Source organism: Typopeltis vanoorti, chromosome 14 (assembly GCF_054136105.1).
Source record: "Typopeltis vanoorti isolate ZY-2024b chromosome 14, IOZ_Tvanoo_1.0, whole genome shotgun sequence".
In the NCBI taxonomy this organism is placed as follows: Eukaryota; Metazoa; Arthropoda; class Arachnida; order Uropygi; family Thelyphonidae; genus Typopeltis; species Typopeltis vanoorti.
The window spans coordinates 96570516-96589833 of record NC_143562.1 but is presented as its reverse complement, the minus strand read 5'-3'; the positions used below and the strand labels follow the sequence as shown (position 1 = coordinate 96589833).

General features: G+C 36.4%; 2 protein-coding genes across 3 annotated transcripts in view; one reads left to right on the top strand and one right to left on the bottom strand.

Annotated features, from left to right (window-relative positions):
- The window catches only part of LOC150099784 (phospholysine phosphohistidine inorganic pyrophosphate phosphatase-like), a 272126-nt gene that overhangs the window by 15382 nt on the left and 237426 nt on the right, over window positions 1–19318 (bottom strand). The window lies entirely within an intron of this gene.
- LOC150099785 (uncharacterized) overlaps window positions 1–19318 on the top strand; it is an 83086-nt gene that overhangs the window by 12543 nt on the left and 51225 nt on the right. Inside the window, exon 2 of one of the 2 annotated variants that reach the window (XM_090404111.1) lies at window positions 15783–15891. The exons of the other annotated variant lie outside the window; for it this stretch is intronic. The gene's annotated coding sequence lies outside the window, so the exon portion shown is untranslated. The remainder of the gene's footprint in view (window positions 1–15782; window positions 15892–19318) is intronic. 2 annotated transcript variants of the gene reach the window in all.

The following is a 19318-nucleotide window of genomic DNA, read 5'->3' as shown; positions in this document are numbered from 1 at the left end:
TGTTGTAGTTATTAGATCGCTATTTGCACAAATAAAGATACGACTGTTGTTGGCATTGCAAAATAATGCTTCTAGATCCCCCCCCCCCCTCCAGTATTGTTAAGTAGCAGTCGACTGTATATTCGAGCCATGATAATTCAGTAGTTTACCTTCTGTGCTTATTCATACTCTGATGGTGAATGTAATTTCACTGAAATATTAGCTGAGTAGCGTTTTACCAAAATATTGTCTCGTGTTAAACCTCAAGATCATGTCAGAATGACTGTCTCAAAACTCCGAGACAGTCTTGCCTTAGACCTGATACATGTAAAAAAATAAATACACAAAAAATATTGTGCATATGAATTTATAATAAATGCCTATTTAGTAAAATGGCTTCACCAAAGTACTTGTAAAATGCAGGCCTTCTTATTTCTTTGAAAAACTGTCCATACAGTTGATAAACTGTCCATACGGTTGATAAAAGTTAAACACACACTCAATATCAAATGAACTTGAATGTCTAGTAAACTTCCTTATTCTATGTGTTTTACTTCCAAAAAATTCCTGACAAACATTTCATATCTGCCCAACCGGTACTTTCGTTTTAAAAGCTTCATTCATGCAATCATTAACGTTGCAACTGTAACTATTAGTTTGCCGTGCTTGGTTAAGAATTATAGTTTTTATTTATTTATTTTACGCTAGAATCTGTCAAGCTGAAACTTGTTCAGTAATTTAAATAAAAGTCTGTTTGACATGTTAGTCTCTTACAATTTTGCAGCTTAAAATCTTTTTTTGGGTTACCAAAATCCAACAGCTTATCTTTTGAGAAAGATTTTCTCCTAGCATGCTTCCGTTTAGATTTTATCTTGAGGGTTTGAATGGGAGCAGTGATGATCTTTTAAGAGGACTGGGGAGGGATATAGTTCGTTCCTTTTTTTTTTGTAGAGAGTTCTGTATTCATCTTTACTGTTTCCCTTGCATCAGAGTCCTGATCACTACATCCTTTTATGGTTTGACTAAAGAGGAAATAGGACAAGTTAAGCAGGGTGGAGTGACCAGAATTCAAGCATGTTATTAATGCTTGAAGGTTGGCAGTTTCTTCAAGTGTGACAGATATTATAGCAATAACTTGAAACTTGTAGATTTATGTATTTATTGCTACGATATACGTAAGCACACAAGACTATATTTTTAATATCTTAAAGTATAATACATATATTAATCTGAAAATAAGATCGCCCTCACTGAAATAAGGTAATTCAAAAGGTAGAACATACAATGGATTGCGTTTCATGGTACAAACTACAGATGGCTTCTGACAATTTAGGACATGATGTTTTTATGCGTCACGTGCCTTGCGAATACTTTCTTGTATTTTGGGCAAACAGCTGTTCTATCGAAAAGCTTTTAAGACCATCACATGTGCCACCGAAACTTATAAGTCTAGATTTGCTTAGCACTGAGCTGACACTGATCATATAATCCTATCATCAAAAACACGCCTAATAATTTTCACAGAATTCATTTTAAATATAAATATTTATTCAAGAGCCTCCATAGCTCAGTTTGTATAGACCAGGAGTAGGCAAACTGCAGTTCGCGAGCCGCATGCGGCTCCCGAGAGAATACTGGTTTTCATTGCCATTTTTTCTAAACTTTTATATTAATAATCTATAGTAGTATAGTATGTACCAGTATTAGAATATTTTATTTCGTAAATGCTTTAAAGATAAGTAAAAAAAAACAGATATTTTGAAACTTTACATTTTTAGCTTTTAAATGTACCGGCCAAAAGGATTGTTAATGTGGATTTTATTATCGTATTTGGTTGGTAAAAAGTGTATCGACATTTTATGGCCTGTGTGGCCAGCCAAAATTAGTTCCAAAAGTGACTACTATGATCGCTGCATTACCCACCGCCTCTGTTGCCTGGACTCTGCGTCATCGTTCTTCATGCAGTACACACAAGTTACGTGCTTGTCGTGATAGCGGAACATAACTATTGAATTTTAGTGTAGATAAGTACTTTTCTGATTAAGAAATAATTAAGATTGATTTTAGTGAAAGTTATAAAACCCTTGTTTAAAACGACTGAGCAACAGAAGAGTATAAAACGGAAATACGAACAAGAAATAAGAGTGTTTACCCAACAATGGGAGGACGATTTTAACTGAAACAATACAAAGGAAACTTAGAAATACTTTATAATGATTTTGAGAATAAGCTTGAGAAACTAAAAAAGTTAAAGCCATGTTTTGAATTTCTTGTGAATCCTTTTGTGATTGATGTCATCAACGATGGCTGTCCTGTTGTTATACCTTTTACCGCGGATGTTGCTTCAATAGAGACAGAGCTTATTGAGCTGCAGGAAGATGTGGGTTTGATGCTAGTACATAAAAGCTCATCTGTAACTGATTTTTGGAAACAAATCCCAGAAGCAAAGTATCCCAATCTTCAGAAAACTGGCTTCCGACTATCTCTTCTTGGAACAACTTACTGCTGTGAATCTCTCTTCTCTGTAATGAAATTTGTTAAATCAAAACATCGTGCTATCTTCACTAACAGCCACCTCACCGAGCTTCTTAGAACAGCTTTGACATCCTACCAGCCAAATGTTAAACTATTAACTGCACAAATGACGAATCAAAGCCTTCAATGAGTAGAGATTAAACATATTCTTTTTTGGTGAGTAGGATAACTATATTATTTCTTTATAAATACAATTTTAAAATAATATTTTTTGCTGCTCCTATTAGCGAAGAACTTGCCCACCCCTGGTATAGACGATGCTCTTTGGTTGGAAATTTAAAAATTTTTCGATGTTCTGCTTAACTACTTTATTAGTATTTTTCTTTTCGCATGTTCATTAGGTGGACTGTGAAATCTCTTCAAGCCAACAATTAATAGACGCAACATTATTCTTGGTGCAAGCGGACGGAATCGTGCAATTTTTTTTTTTTAACTCAGTGATTGTGATGAATACAAGTATGATAAAAAAAAAAAAATACGAGAAAAGGGCGAGGTTTACTCCAGGCTTTTCTGTTTAAAGCACTGTTAAATTTATCCTCCTCTACATTACTACTGGTTGCTATCAGACACTCGTTATCTGAGCCTTCATTCCATATGATTTTCACCAGTGTTTTTCAACCGTCGATTTTGGAGGGACAACTTTTTACCTACTAGTAAAGCTTTTCCCAACTAGAGTTACTTACTTCTCAAACCTGAAAAGTAACTTTTGATGGACAGGGTTGAATTTTTGTTCTAAAGAGAAGTGCTCAGAATTTTGAAAGTACCAAACATGTAATTATATGTTTAAATTATTTACAATTTATACTAGCAGAATAATAATAATAGCTTAATAAGAATTTTTTAATCATAAATATATAATGACAAATGTTATTGAATACAGTCATCCCTCGACTTACGTTGGGGTTCCGTTCCATCCGGAAGGACGTAAGTCGATACATTAAATCAACAGAGTTATAGGGTTAGGAACTTAAGATTAATAATTATACTGTCATTTTAATTTTTAAACCTTATTATTATACTGTGCGTTACTGCCACTATAAAATAACAGGAAAATAATCACCCAAATCTTCCTCCACAATCACATCTTTATTACCTTCCCTATGTGAAGGACCAGGTCGCCGCTCTTCTGGTGTAACCTTTTTTTTTTTTTTTTTTTGATGAAAATGTGCTTTGCTTATTCCTCTTCTTCGTTTCATCATAAATTTGTTTATAGCAAGTAAACGCATCATGTACTTTCCTTTCTACTAATAAGTAGCGTTCAACATTGGGGTTCATGTCTTCAACCATTTTGAGAATATCGCTAACTGCAGAGAACATTTCTGCAAGACTCTTCACTGTTAATTGTTTAACTACTTCTCCTTGTTTCCATTTTTCCTCTTCCTTTTCTCGTTCTTCCTCTTCTGCAACATATTGTTCCTCTAGTTCGACCAATTCTTCGTTGGTCAACTCTTCAGGGGCAATTTCTATGAGGTGAACTATGTCGTCATCATTCACTTTGAGATTCAGATTGTTCGCTAGGCCCACTATTTCTTCACTCAATTTACAAAGATCTTCATTTTTTTCAGAACTTCAAAAATCGTGCACAAACCTTTTTATTGTCTTTTTCCATATGCCACTCATACATTGAGAGATCACTTCGTCCCAAACTACAGCAATATTTTTAATAGCATGATAAATATTGAATGCTTTCCAGAATTGCATGAGAGTCTGGTCGTTTTCTTCAGTAGCAGAAATGGCTCGTGAAAAAGTTCTCCGTAGTAAACCTTAAACACTACTAGAACTCCCTGATCCATCGCTTGGACCACTGAAGTGGTGTTTGGAGGGAGAAACATGACTTGGTGAAGATCACCGATATAAGAGATGACCTGGACCATTATCTAGAATTAATAAAATTTTAAATTCTACATTTTCTTTCACACAGTAGCTTTTCATTTCACTCGCATTACAGTTGATTAAGGCATCTGCAAACAATTTTTGAGTCATCCAGGTTCTTATATCTCTGCTAATGAACTGGAAGAGTATGCTTCCTAATGTTTTGAAAGCTCGTGGATTCTCACTGTGCCATATCACAAATGGTTTCAATTTATATCCAGCCATATTTTCCCCTAACAGAATCGTAACATGGTCTTTAAGAGCTTTGAAACCAGACATAGATTTTAGCTTTTTGTGGATGAATTGTTACCTCGGGCATTTTTTTCCGAAACAAGGTATTTGCTGTGGCAAATAATTTTCCTACGCAATAATTTTATCCAGTTTCTCCACAAACTCCTTGGCAGCCTTCTCATCGGAACTAGCAGATTCACCATACATTTTCACATTATGCAGTGCAAAACGCTGCTTGAATCTCATGAACCAACCGGAAGAAGCGTTGAATTCGTAGTCGAATCCAGTCCTGCTTTCTCCTTCAACATGCTGAAGTGCCTTAGCGGTTATGGTCATAGTGCTAAGAGGTATGCGCTTTTCGTTCAGATCCTCTATGCATGATGGAAGTAGCTTTTCCAATCTCCGATAGGACCTTGTCGTTGCTTCGTCAGTATTGTTGAACTTGCAACTTCGTTTCAAGATCAATTGCTCGCATTTTTTTCTGTGATTCTTCACTAGCTTTTTTAATTGGGCGTTTATGGGCCATGCTGCACAAAATATCGCGAAATATTTAACGATAAATACACAAATAACCTATTTTTTAAACACAAAATCAACAGAGGAACTGTTGAACCACGTGCCGGCTGCCAAGGGAGATTGTCACTGCATTGTTGGTAAATAAAAAAACCCTTTTTACTTTAAGCTCGCTTACATTTTGTTCGAAAGTATTGTCGAAAATCTTATTTATTTCATTATAAGATTACGGACGTAAGTCGAGGGATGACTGTATTATGTCAGCCTGGTTAACCGAACGAATAGTTAACGTGTCCCCTCTCCAACCAACAGGATGCTGGTTTGAATTCCACCCCCTGAACTTTTTGTCTTTGTCTTTATGCTGGGGATGGAGTTTACCCCTATTTGGAGGCCTGAGGTGACTTGAAAAGTTCTATGTTTATATCTTCGAGTTGGCTTTTTCCGAATTACGTAGAAATAATTAATACCATCGTTTTATTTATTTTATTTTTTAATAATGTGCAATAGGTTTAAGTTTCCTGGATGGGAGGGAAAAAAAAACTTTATTATATTTGAATAAATACAGCACCGACAGGATGGTGACATCCTGTCGGTGATATCCACACCACTAGTTGGATTCGAACCTACGGTATTCGCTGTGCAAAGCATTATTCACTCGGTTACCGAATGTTCTTGGATAGCCATTTTGTATAGGATTTAATTCTTAAATTTTGTAATATTCATTTCAATACCAAGTTTAATTCCAATGGGAACAGAGAAATGACCATAGATGATTCTTGCAGTACCATAGAGCTTACATGACCATCGAACAGTGACGAATTTTCGGGGTAAGGGAAAAAAGTCGTGCCTTCTAGGCTCAACTCTTCGGATTTTGAGGAATGGAAAGATGGTTATTAGAAAATACGACGTTGTACGAGGGTGGTCTGAAAAGTTCTCAGCCTAACAATGAAAAAACGAATTTATAATTTCAACATAATTTCCCTTAAGACATACAGTGGTGCCTTGGTTAACAACGGCTTCAGATAACGACGTACTTGGTTAACGACGAGTGGATGTAAGAAAAAATCTCTTGGTTAACGACTCTCGATTATGTGAACCTCTATCCGATCTAAAAAACCAGAATTTTCCGATCGCACTCAGCCACGCGTGGGAAGACATTGTCGAATAGAGAACAGCCACGCGGCATAGCTCAGATATGTTTGACCCATCATAGCCAACTGTTTACGTTTTCCGTTTGTTTCTTTTCTTGTAGTGTACTGTGCTTTATTTTAAAATTTGTGGTTATAAATGCGTTTTATGATGAAAATGCGTATTTAAGCATTTATTTTTTATGTGTTGTGGTTCATATAGATAATAAATCGGCGGGTGCGTGTCACTGTCGTTCGCCATCAAAATGCAAAATCAAATCTGATCTGTATAATGATCGTTGTATCTATAAGCTGCTAATCAGTGCATGTTATGGTAAGTGCTGTATCTAATATCGTCACCTTACAAGCAAAATGCACTAAGTCAAAAATTGCAGGTTTCGAATTGAACTGTTAACTTTTATTTCAAAAAGTTTTTTTTAACTTTTATTTTTATTTTCAGGTGACGATATGTTCTTTGTATCCCTTGTCTTAGTGTTGTACAATTGGTAATAATACCGTATTTTGCATATCTTTTTTTTATAGAGTGAATTTTTTTACTATGTGACAAAATGGGTCCCAAAAAGAAAGCAAGTGAGGTAAAAAAAAAAAAAAAAACAGAAAAATTTCTCTATTGAACAGAAGAAAGAAATAATAGCAAAACATCATGAAGGTGTGAAAGTTATGCAGCTAGCTCGAATATATGAAACCAGTCATTCTACAATATCAACCATTTTGGCTAAGAAAGAACTTATGGTAGCTACGGTTGCTAAGGGAACTTCAAGGTTGAATGTCAGAGGGCTTCTTTTTGAGCAAATGGAAAATCCATTATTAATTTGGATCAAAGAAAGGGAAATGGCGGGCGATACTACAACTCAAAATGCAATCTGTCAGAAAGCTAAACAGATTTATCAAGATTTGAAAAAGAAGACTTCGGGATCAAGTTCTGAGGTAGATGATGATGACAGGACAATTATCAAAAAAGAAGAAAAAACACTTCCTGGGCATAAACCAATGAAGGATAGGTAAACATTGCGTTTAGCAGCAAATGCAAATGGAGACTGCAAGGTAAAACTAATGTTAATCTACCACTCAGAGAATCCTCGAGCATTCAAAAAGGTCAACGTCTCAAAATCCAATCTCGGTGTTTTGTGGAAGTTTAACAGCAAAGCCTGGGTCACAAGAATAGAATTTAGAGACTGGATTCGCGAAGTGTTTTGAACCAACTGTCAAAGCCTATCTTGAGCAAAACAATCTGCCTCTAAAAGCCATTTTAACCTTGGATAACGCACCTGGCCATCCAACGGGCATACAAGAAGAGCTACCAGAGGAATTAGATTTTATCAAGGTGATTTTTCTTCCTCCCAAGACTACATCTCTGATTCAACCTATGGATCAGCTGATAATTGCAAATTTTAAAAAACTTGACACAAGGGCACTTTTTACCAGATGCTTTGAAATGTGTGAGACTACCAACATAACCCTAAGAAGATTTTGGAAGGAAGAATTTAACATTGTCATAGCAGTTAGGCTAATTATAAAGGTTTGGCAAGAAGTAACAATGAAATGTCTCAAAGCAGCATGGAGGAAACTGTTTGGTAATGAGAAACTTCAGATGAAGGATACAAATTGGTAAAGGATATTGTGGCAACTGCTCATGATCTTAACTTGGAAGTAGAGGAAGATGTTGAAGAATTATTGGAGATGCATGAACGAGAACTGACTACTGACGAGCTAAAAGAACTTTTCAAGCAGCAATGTGAAGAAAAGGAAATGGAAATTTCATCTGAAGATGAGGATGGAGAGAAAGAACAAATAACGACTGCTGAAATCAAAAATGTTTTGGCAAAGTGGGAGGAAGTTCAAAATGTTGCTATGAAATGGAATCCAAACATATCTGAAGTTATCAGAACTGCAGATCTATTTAATGAAAAGTACATGAAGTTTTTCAGAAACATTTTAAAAATGAGGCAGAAGCAAACAACCCTAGAAGTATTTTTTACGGGTGCATTTGTCAAAAAAATCCGAAGTGAGCCCAATTGTCCTTCTGGTGAAGATTGATAATTAAAAACTGTTTTCAGGAACAATTCATTTTATTAATGTTAATTTTTTTGTAGCAAATACATATACTGTATAATAAATAAATGATATTTACCATATTTTTATGACATTTTAAATGAGTTTTTATCAGCATTTTTAATATGTATTATGGTTGTGGGGAGGAGCCGGAACAAATTAATCTATTTTCAATTAAATCTTATGGGGAATCGCGCCTTGGATAACGACGGTAATCATGGAATTACCGTCGTTAACCAAGGCACCACTGTATATATTTATCCCAGAGATGCTCCAGCGCCATTATCCCGTCTTTGTAGCAGTACGATCTGCAAAATACCCATCTACAGCCACAAAAACCTCTTGATTCGAAGAAAAACTATGACCAGCGAGGAAGAGTTTTAGCGATAGAAGTCAGAGGGAGCCAAATCTGGGGAATAAGATGGATGTTCCAACAATTCATAGTGCAGATCCCTCAATTTTCCCATTGCCAAAACACCTTTGTGAGCATGTGCACTGTCCTGATGAAAGATGATATTTTTCTTTTGCAAAGCGGGACTTTTCTCACGCATTTTTTCGTCTAGTCTGGTTAAAATATCGGAATATTATTCCCGGGTTATTGCTTTACCCTTTTCAAGATAATTAATAAACAAAATGGCTTTAGCAGCCCAAAACACCGATGCCCTGACCTTTCCTGCTGATGGAACCGACTTTGTTTTCTTTAGCGCTGAACAACCGGCTTCTGTCCACTGTTTGGATTCTGGTGTGTGTAATAGTGAATCCTAGTCTCTTCCATAGTAATAAATCGACGCACAAAATCAGTTTTATTCTTGTTAAAACGCTCCAAGCACTGTTCAGAGATTTTCATGGGAGTGCGTTTTTGATCGTCTGTGAGCAAGCGTGGCACCCATCTTGCACAAAGCTTTTTCATATGCAATTCTCCATGCAAAATATATCCTACGCGTTCTTTGGAAATTCCTATAGTCTAAGCAATGTCACACACTTTGACTCGTCGGTCATCTAATATCATATCGTGCACTTCATCAATGATTTCTGGTATTGTCACACTTTTTGGATGTCCTTCACGTGGATCATCTTCAAGGCTGGTACGGCCACGTTTAAACTCGGCAGCCCATTTCTTAATGGTCAAAAACGAAGGAGAAGAGTGCCCATAAATACTCATGAGCTTCGAATGAATTTCTTTTGGCGTTAAACCTTCTTTGACAAAGAATTTTATAACCGCACGATACTCAATTTTATCCATTTCAAGGGATGCAGACAACACTTTTGCTTCAGATAGCAGTATAAAACATGGTAGAATGACTTGCAATTTCACATGGATGCTTGACAGATGTACCAACTTAGCAAAAAAAATCTTGCCGATAGTGTTGCCATCTATGGTCGAGGTGGAGAACTTTTTAGACCACCCTCGTATATTAACATTTTCTACAAAGAATTTCTAAAATTATGCCAATACTCATGTCGCTTAAACCAGATCACCCAAAGCTACGAGCACTATAATATTCGTTTTATTTAACGTATCCATGTCTTTTCAAAAATCTTGACGCAGCCAATATTAGGTACATTGGTCATCTGCAAAATCCTTTGCAGATAAATGTATGCTTAATATCCTTGTATTCTAATTATTGCTACTAGTTTTCAGTATCTCTTGACTTTTCGTGCTCGCCAGATGTGAGAATTAATTTGAAATTTTCTCGAATTCCGGGAATTTCATTAATTTATTTTTTCTTTTTCCTTACAGTATGAAAAGTGTTTTTATTTCGTAATTATCTTTCGTAAGTATCTTGTTTTGCGAAAAATGATTAAAAATATTAATACTTAAGAGAGTGACGCTTGGAACCCGTGTTGTCACGGCATTATTCTAGTAAGGGGCCCGTTGGTGTCGATTGTTACTGTTTGTGGTACCAAGATTTGATGGTATTCTTGATATTAGTAAGTACCTTGAATTATTTGAAAAATACTCCTTATTGGTGACACATAATGATATGTGTCACCATTATCACGAAAAACATATTCCAAGAAGTTTTTCGTGATAGGCTAGTATTTATCATTTGTCAACTAGTTTTGCTGTATTTAAGAATGTACCCATGTTCTATATGTTAGAAATGAAATGTATGCAACTTAGCCTCTTCGTGCTCCTTGGCACTTAAGGCCGAGATCCATTTAGGCTTTCTCTTTCGGAAAAAGGGAAAGCCTAAAATAACTTGGCAAAGAATTACTGGTTGGAAGCGCTGGAGATACCTCTGTCTTGTGCCACTAATTCTGCTTCTCTCCAGCTCTCCCATCCAGTCGTTCTCTGCCAAGCTATTTTAGGTTTCTCCTTTGCCCATTCTCAGTAAATGTGCTATCAGTTTTCATCTGGTTTTTATTTAATTTTATTTTTATTTCACTGGTGATAGTTTTTTTTTTCCCTTTTCCTCAGCACGTTTATATAATTCATCATCTTGTTAAACATTGTGGCCAAAATATTTTTAATATATTACTATTATTACGGGCAACTCCAGGGAGTCATTAGACTCATCGAGGGAGGCCCCAAATCATATTCATCACAACTATTTGACATTCATACAGTATCTATCATACCTCGTCTTAAACTCATTCACTGTCACAGCATCCACCACAGACTCAGGGAGCGCATTCCACTCATTCACTACTCTAAAAGTAAAGAACCCAGCTCTAACACCTTTACTAACCACACTTTTGCCCAGTTTCCATGGATGTCCCCTAGTCCTCCCACAACCAGCCCTGTTCTCAAAAATATCTTCTGAATTAATTTTATAGAAACCCTTCAGTAATTTGAATGTCTCAATCATATCTCCCCTCCTCCGCCTATCAACCAATTTTTGCAACCCACAAATCCTCAACCTGTTCTCATACGGTTCATTCCACAGACCTGCTATCATCTTGGTCACTCGCCTCTGGATCCTCTCCACCTCCTCCCCATCAAGAAGAAACCTAGGTGACCAAATCTGAGCACAGTAGTCTAGATGGGGTCTTATCAAGGCTCGATACAGAGGAACAATAACCTGCTTGTCAACGTATTCTTCAGCAACCAAGTGATTTGATGAGCTGTTTTGGTCACTTTTGCAATGTGTCCCCTAAATTTCAATTCCTTATCTACCAACACTCCTAAATCTCGTGCCTCATCAATTTCCTGGAGCAGGGTTCCACCAATGCAGTAAACTGCCGCCAATCTTTTCACCCCAAAATGCATAACCTTACATTTTGCCACATTAAACTGACATCCATTCTCCTTAGCCCAGACCTCCAATCTATCCAAATCATCCTGCAAAATTTTGACGTCATCTGCATTCACTATTGCCCTACCCAACTTCGCATCATCCGCACAAATGAACTGTTCCTCTCAGATCATTTCCTATATCATTTATGAACAAATTAAACAGCAGTGGTCCAAGAACAGATACTTGTGGCACACCACTAGTCACAGGCCGTCTTGTGGACTCTACTCCCGAGTAAACCACTCTCTGATATCTCTCCGTCAACCACCCTCCTATCCATCTCACCAACCCTATGTCCATTCCCATATGCTGCAATTTACTGATTAGAATTCCATGTGGAATCCTGTCAAAGGCCTTGGCAAGGTCCAGTAGAATCACCGTAAACCCATTACCCTTATCCAGTTCAGCCGTCAGTGTGTTATAATACGTGAGCAAGTTACTGAGGCATGACCTACCCTTCACAAAACCATGCTGTCCCCGATACAGTATCCCATTTTCTTCTATCCAATTTTCTCTAAGACCTTGACAATGATTCCTGATATGCTAATCGGTCGGTAATTTACAACAGTAGTCTTGGAACCACCTTTATGCAGTGGAACTATTTTCCCCTCTTTCTGCTCGCTCGGGACTAACCCAGACCCGAGACTCAAATTAAACAAAATGGTCAAGGGTACTGACAATTCTTTAGCTGCTTCTCGTACAACACGAGCTGGTATACCATCCAATCCCACAGATGTATTGACATTGAGGTTATGCAATAGGCTACTCACCTCCACTTCATTAACCACAATTCCCGTATAATCTGGTTTATTCGTTTCTGCAATGTCACCACCTGGATGATATACTTTTGCAAAGTGCTCACTCAGTAACTCAACTATCTCAACTGATTCAGTTACCTCCCTACCATCGGCATTCTTTAAAATCAATCTGCCATGTACATTTTTCCTTTTACTTGCTACATATCTAAAAAACTGTTTAGGATTCTCTTTAGCCTGCATGGCCAATGTTCTTTCGTAATCCTTTTTTGCTTTTCTTACCACACTCGTCACCCTTCTGGCCTGCGCTTTATACCGTTCATGTGCCTGCCGGTCACCCTTCTCCTTAAATTCCCTCCATAGTTGTTTCTTTTTTTGCAGCTCAAGCTTAATGGTGTTATTCATCCATTTAACCCCTACTTGATTTATTATTCGGACTCTAGGTATACAGTCAGCCATTGCTTCATGCAAGCACTTCTTAACTACCTCCCATGCACTATCAACTTCTAGTCCTTGCAGTTGTACATGCCATGGCACTGAACCAATCAAACTCCTAAGTTTGTCATACTTTCCAGCCCGATAATTCCACATGTACCCTGTCTTAATTGAAAATTCTACACCTTTAGCCACCTCCCAAGTTAAGACCCTATGATCACTCTCACCGATTGGTGGCAATGTGGTCATATTTGTTACAGCCAAATCCTCAGATGTAATTACTAGGTCAAGCACTCTCTGACCCCTAGTATTTTCCATTACATGCTGTCGCAAATAGTTATCCCTTAATAACCGCATAAAATCCAGTTCCTTCCTCCCGTGTGTCCTCTCCTCACTCCAATCAATGCGACCATAGTTGAAATCTCCCATAATAATCATCCTCCTTCCACCCATTTCTTTTATTTGCTTGTGCATACTGTCACCACCATCTTTTCCATCACCTGGTCTATAGCAGCACCCAATTGTATATTTAGTTCTGCTAGCCACAATCTCTCACCAAATGGCCTCAAATGTGCTCTTTTCTCTATCCTGCAATTCAACTTCTATTCTCCTTGGCTGTAGCTCATCAGCTATCATCAACAATACTCCTCCCCCCATTTTATTCTCTCTGTCATTCCTGAACACACTATACCCATCACATTCAATCCCACTAGTTATATCATCTACAGTCAGCCATGTTTCACTAATACCTATAACCTGTGGTCTGGAAGTGCCAACCATGGCCAAAAACTCTTCCTTCTTGTTCCTAATACTCCTAGTATTAGTGTACATGAATTTAAGACCGCCATTAGCCCCAACCCTACCTTGATGCCTTATATTAACTATCCCACTCAGATTTGTTGTCCTTATTTGCTCTGGCATATTATATTCATTCTTACATTCAACTGCCTCCATAAGGACTGTATCTCTACTCCCCCCCCCCTAACAAATCTAGTTTCCCTGAATTTGCACATCCACTACATTCAGCAACACTTTCTCAAGTCTTCTTACACCGTAACCATTCAAATGCAAGCCATCCATCTTATATAGATCCTTTCGCCCATCAAACTCACTCCACACATCCACAAATTCCACACCACTCGTCATACATAACCCACGCATAAAGTCATTTGCAATTATAGCCCTCTTTTTAAACATTTCACTGTCATACCGTGGCAAAAGACTAATCATTCTAACTCTCTCACTCTTTTCTTTTGCTACCTCAAACAATTCATTCAGGTCTTCTATCATTTCCATTTTATCTCCTTTCAAATCATTCGTACCTGCCACAACAATCATTTCTTTCACCCTTTCCTTTTGCTCTCTAATAGACGCAGTTACGTCCTTTATGGTCGCACCAGGTTGGTACGATTTTGTCAAATCCTCTACTAACACACCTCGTACTAACGAGTCTCCATACAGCACTCTATCCTTCATTTTGTTCATGTTCACATTCATACGTCTATTTTTCCTGTCATACCTTTTATTATTGGTTGGTTCATTCAGTCTACTTTTGTTCGTGCACTCTAGCTGCTGTTTTGCTCTTTCTATCGCACTATTCAACAACGCGATCTCACTCAATGCATCTATCTCATCTTTTTTGTTCTCTGAGAAACCATTTATACTATCATTCACACTCTCACAATTTTCATGTACAACCTTGCCGTTTCTTGTCATATCCCTATTTCCTTCATTCTGAAGGTTGACAAAAATATCACACTCACGATCCGAAATACACTTCAATTCCGCATTCTCCCTACATTTTCTACACACATTCAATCCTTTATCATCTAACCACACTCCGCAAAGCGTACATTTCACAGCTAGTACACTGACTCATTTCTTTTATGCTACCGTTCTTTGATAACGATGGCGAACCTTCATTACTGGCCGCCATTTTCCTTCGCACAGGTGCCATACTTATCTGTAACGTGTTTTGTCAAATTATACGTTATAACACACCAAAATACGCAAGGCAAACAAAACAAAACTACACAATATTAAGTAATTTGTATCGATAACTGAAAATGATACTTATCTCATCTGGAACTTGCACTAACACTACACATTACGAATTCATCTAGCGGCGACTTCCCGACATAGATTATGTTATAAAACACTTTAGTACACTAACCACGCTAATAAAGCTCCAATAATATACCAAAATTAAACACTTAAGTCCATTAAATTGAATCCAAAACACCAATAAATCAACAAAAAACACAAATCTCTCAGGAGCTCTCCGATAGCACGTCCGTTCACCAGCTAGCCTCGACACCAATCCGTTTTTTACGCAAACGTTTTGTTGGGAACTTTAATTTAGCTCCCTGTTTCTTGGTTAATTTCCGTGTTTTGATCCATATAATAACACAACCTTAATATTATTATTATTGAAGATTTTTATTTTGGTTTTATTGTAATATTTGGATGATTCCCATATATTATTCAATTTTCTGAAAGTAGTACAGTATCTGCTTTTGTCAATCTTTGCATTGTATCTCTCTGCTCTGCCTTCGGTATTAACATTTGCTCCTATGTAAAAGTGTTAACTTCTTCTACTGTAACTTGATCAGTTTTATTTCCTTTGCGGCATTTACTGTTCAGTTTAAGACCACAAAACGTGTAGATACATGAATAAGGAACAATAGTTAATCGCTAATTGATTCATATCAAACAGTTAAGCTTTTTATACCATTATAATGCTAATAGTTTAATTATTTAATAACAGATTTTATCTGCATCCTGGTTTAAAGAGACTGATCATTTATAATTAATCTAACTATAATTTGATCTAGTTATACTACTGTAGTATGCCTTACTTGTGTGGTATCTACATATACTGTAGGTAAAATAGCAGATAAGCCATACCAGCAGTTTATACACATACTCGGGTAACAATGTGTCATCGATATAAGATTAATAACAGATGATTATGATAATTATATTCGAAAACACAGGATTTACATAAAAAAATTATTTAACAGTGGCAGGCAGTTTATGGAAAGATGACCTGCATATCACTTCTAGATGTTATTCGCGAACATCGAGACGGGATTCAAATGTGTCATCTGTACATGAAAGAAACTTCGCAAGGTAAGTAAGTGGTTTACTCTGAGAAATTAAAATAATAAAATAGTGGTACTGAATCTTGACCATCTACTAATACTTCCTTTGACGCCAAATTCTTCACTCTTTTCACGCCTTTTAAACATCTCATCTCTGTGAATTTCTATGGTTCCTCTTCTTGCATTCTTATTCACTGTCTCTCCTTTCTCCCTCTCCTGATGCGTCTAAATTTCAGATTCTATTATATACATAGGTTCAAACCTCCTTAACCATACTGCACGTTCCTTTTGCCACGTAAAGCTTGTCAAGTTACGCGTTCCTTGGTTGTAACTAGATTATCACTCTCGTTTCTCAGTAATCGAGTTCGCCCTCGAGTGTTGTACATTGGAAGAGTATGAGTTTCTTAAGATACCCGTACATTAACTGTTCTTTATGAAGAATAAACGGGAATAACTATAGGTAGGTTTACTTCTATAGAAAGACATCTCTTGTTGCCATGGTGATGTATACACCTTCCTGTATATTGTACAGTACAAAGGCAGAGAGTCAAGAGAAATCTTAGCACTATTATCAAAGATTTTAACCTTCCATCGTAAGATAATAAAGCAACTCGTTTGAATAGGCACTAAAAGGTAACTTGTGTTTTATGAGATCTATGCCGGTCTGGGTAACCGAGCAGAGTGTCTGTTTTGCTACTGAGAGGCTGTGGTTTCGAGTTCCACTTTAGCATGGATGTTTATGAATATTTTCATCCCTTAGTGCAGTGGTTCTCAACATTCCACTTAACCAATCTACAATAATCAAAGTTTATATTTAATTTAAATTTACACAGCAGGATTGCATACAGATTTTAGGTAATATTTTTTTAAAAAAAAGTGAAATATATTGAACACCAATATTTCCGTTGTTTATCAAATCCCCATTTAATTTCCGGTATAGGGACCGCATGTTTCTAAATATACAGATTTATTAAAATAAACAATATAGCCCAAAAAGTTTCGTAAATTGTCGGACTTCCATCAGCAAAGCTTTATATTTAAAAAAGACCATGAAAAATTACAACAGATCTGAGGCCTTTCAAAATTTTCTTATAAAACAATTATGATCAATATATGCATTTCTGTCAAATTGCTTAGTGGTGTGGAAGGCTAGTTTTCATGATTACAGACCAAACTTGTTTTTGTTACATTGTAGGGGTACGGAGCATTTCTGAGGACTTGTTAAATTTTCTTATAAAACAATTATGATCAATACATGGTGCTCAATAATAATAATTTATGTGCTCCTCTGTTCCTAATAAGTTAGTTAATTCGCTTGGGCATGAACGCAGAACACATTTTTCTTATTTCTGCATCTCGAAACCATACTTTTATAATGGATTGTATTAATGTATCACAATTTAATTTACCTAGTTCCTTTTTCACTATGGCTCAAATTTTCTATTGGGTTAATGTCAGGAGAATTGCCTGATCACTATAACAATTGTATGTTGTAACTTCTGACGAACTCTTTCACTTTTTTTGAAGTGTAGCATAGAGCGAGATCCTGTTGGAAGATGAGTTCTTTGTCTTTCTGGAACCATTTTTTCTCCGATTTTTTTTTTTTTTTTTTTTTGTATTGATCACTTTTCATCATACTGTCCACAGGCACAAGTGATCCAGGATCGTCTTGTGCCTAACTTCTTTTTAGGAGTTTGTTGAAGGTGGGTAGGAGAAGTTTTCTCAGATGCTGATTTGCGAACATAGGGTACTCGCTCTCCTTGCACAAAGAAATGGTTCTCAACTGAGAATATGATCTTTTTCCACTTCTCAACAGTCTAATCTTTGTACACTTTTGCCCACTGGAGCCTCATTTTCTGCATAGCCTTCACAGTCGTTTATTTTTTGGTCTATTGGCAGTCCTTCCTGCTTCCAACAATTTTTGAAGGACTGTCATTCAGAAACATTAAGCCCACAGCTGACAGCCGTGGATTAATTTTGCTTTTTCTAACTAGTACACGATCTTGAGTAAATGTAGTTTTCCTTTTTTTTCACCCACATTCTCCTTTTCTGTCAGGAGAAAAGGTACATGTTTCCCGAAAGCTCTTTAAAATCGCATTAATAATACCCAAACCAACAGCACTCATTGGCAATTTGTCTTCTAGTCATGGATATGTGCTGAGAAAGAGTACATATTTTTGAATGCTTTCTTGAAGATGTATCCATTTTAGAGTTACACAGTTTTAGAGCTACGTAGTGGATAAAACACTATGAATGTCACCTTGTTTACACTATTAATAAACATCGTAGAGACAGTTAAAACATGTAGCACTCAACCAAAACACTGAACTAAACCAAAATTATTGTGAAATGAAATAAAAACAAACTAGGCCAAAAAGTTGACGAAAATTCAGTTTGTTCGAATTAATTCGAACAAACTGAATTTTGTTCGAATTAATAATGTTCGCTACTGTACATACCACTGCTCTTGTTGCATTTGATTTTTTCCCCCATTAAAGCAACGAATTTTGTATTCTCCTGGTTTATTTTTTGGAGGAGAACCTCGAAATCTTATACACCGGAAAGAAGAAACTTTAACGTTGTAATCACGAAGCAATGTTACAGCTCTCCTTAATGTTCATGATGTAAAGTTGCATTTTTGAAAACTTGTTTATTTGAGGAGCTGTCAGAGGCGTATCAAGAATTTTCTTAATCGTCTTCAGTTCGTACCCAATGAGGGAGAGAGCATATCTAAGATAACGCAGTTCTTCATTCCTGTTTCCTCATGTACTGAAAATATTGTAGGCTCTTTCAGGGAATGAAGAACTGCATAAAGTATTCTTATACTGTCTTCTTGTAATAATTTCGCCTTAAATTAATTCCATTGTACTGTATTTCTTTATTTTGCTTTTTCACTTTATTTATATTTTGTCGGAGTCTAAATTTTTCCATCAGTAGTTAACGATCGCTACCAATGTCTGCAGATGTTAGAACTATTGTGTCCCATATTTCATCCATTTTTATGTTCTGTTTGTCATTATATAGTCTATGGTAGACATTTGTCTTATTTTATGTTGACTCGTGTGATTAAAGAAAGTTATTTTAAATTCGTTATCTGTACAAAATTGAAACAAATGTATTCCATTTGGGTTTTGAGTAGTTTCATTGAATTTATGACATCTGCCTGGTATTAAAATGTTTCCAGTCCTTGCATTTAAGTCTTCTGCCAGTATTATTAATTCAGATGATAATTTTGGTTTTCTGTAGCGTTTCATAAAATTCTCCAGCTTCTGTTTTCCTTCTTCAAGACTACAGGCACTGATTTATATATTTTGCAGTTTTATTTTTATTCAGTATTCTTTCGTTTTTAAAATCCTTATGTATTATTATTATTACTACGTCTGCTTTTGCTCCCTTGTTCCTCTATTCCACTGAAAAAAATGCGATAATTATTTAATTTATACATTCCTTTACTT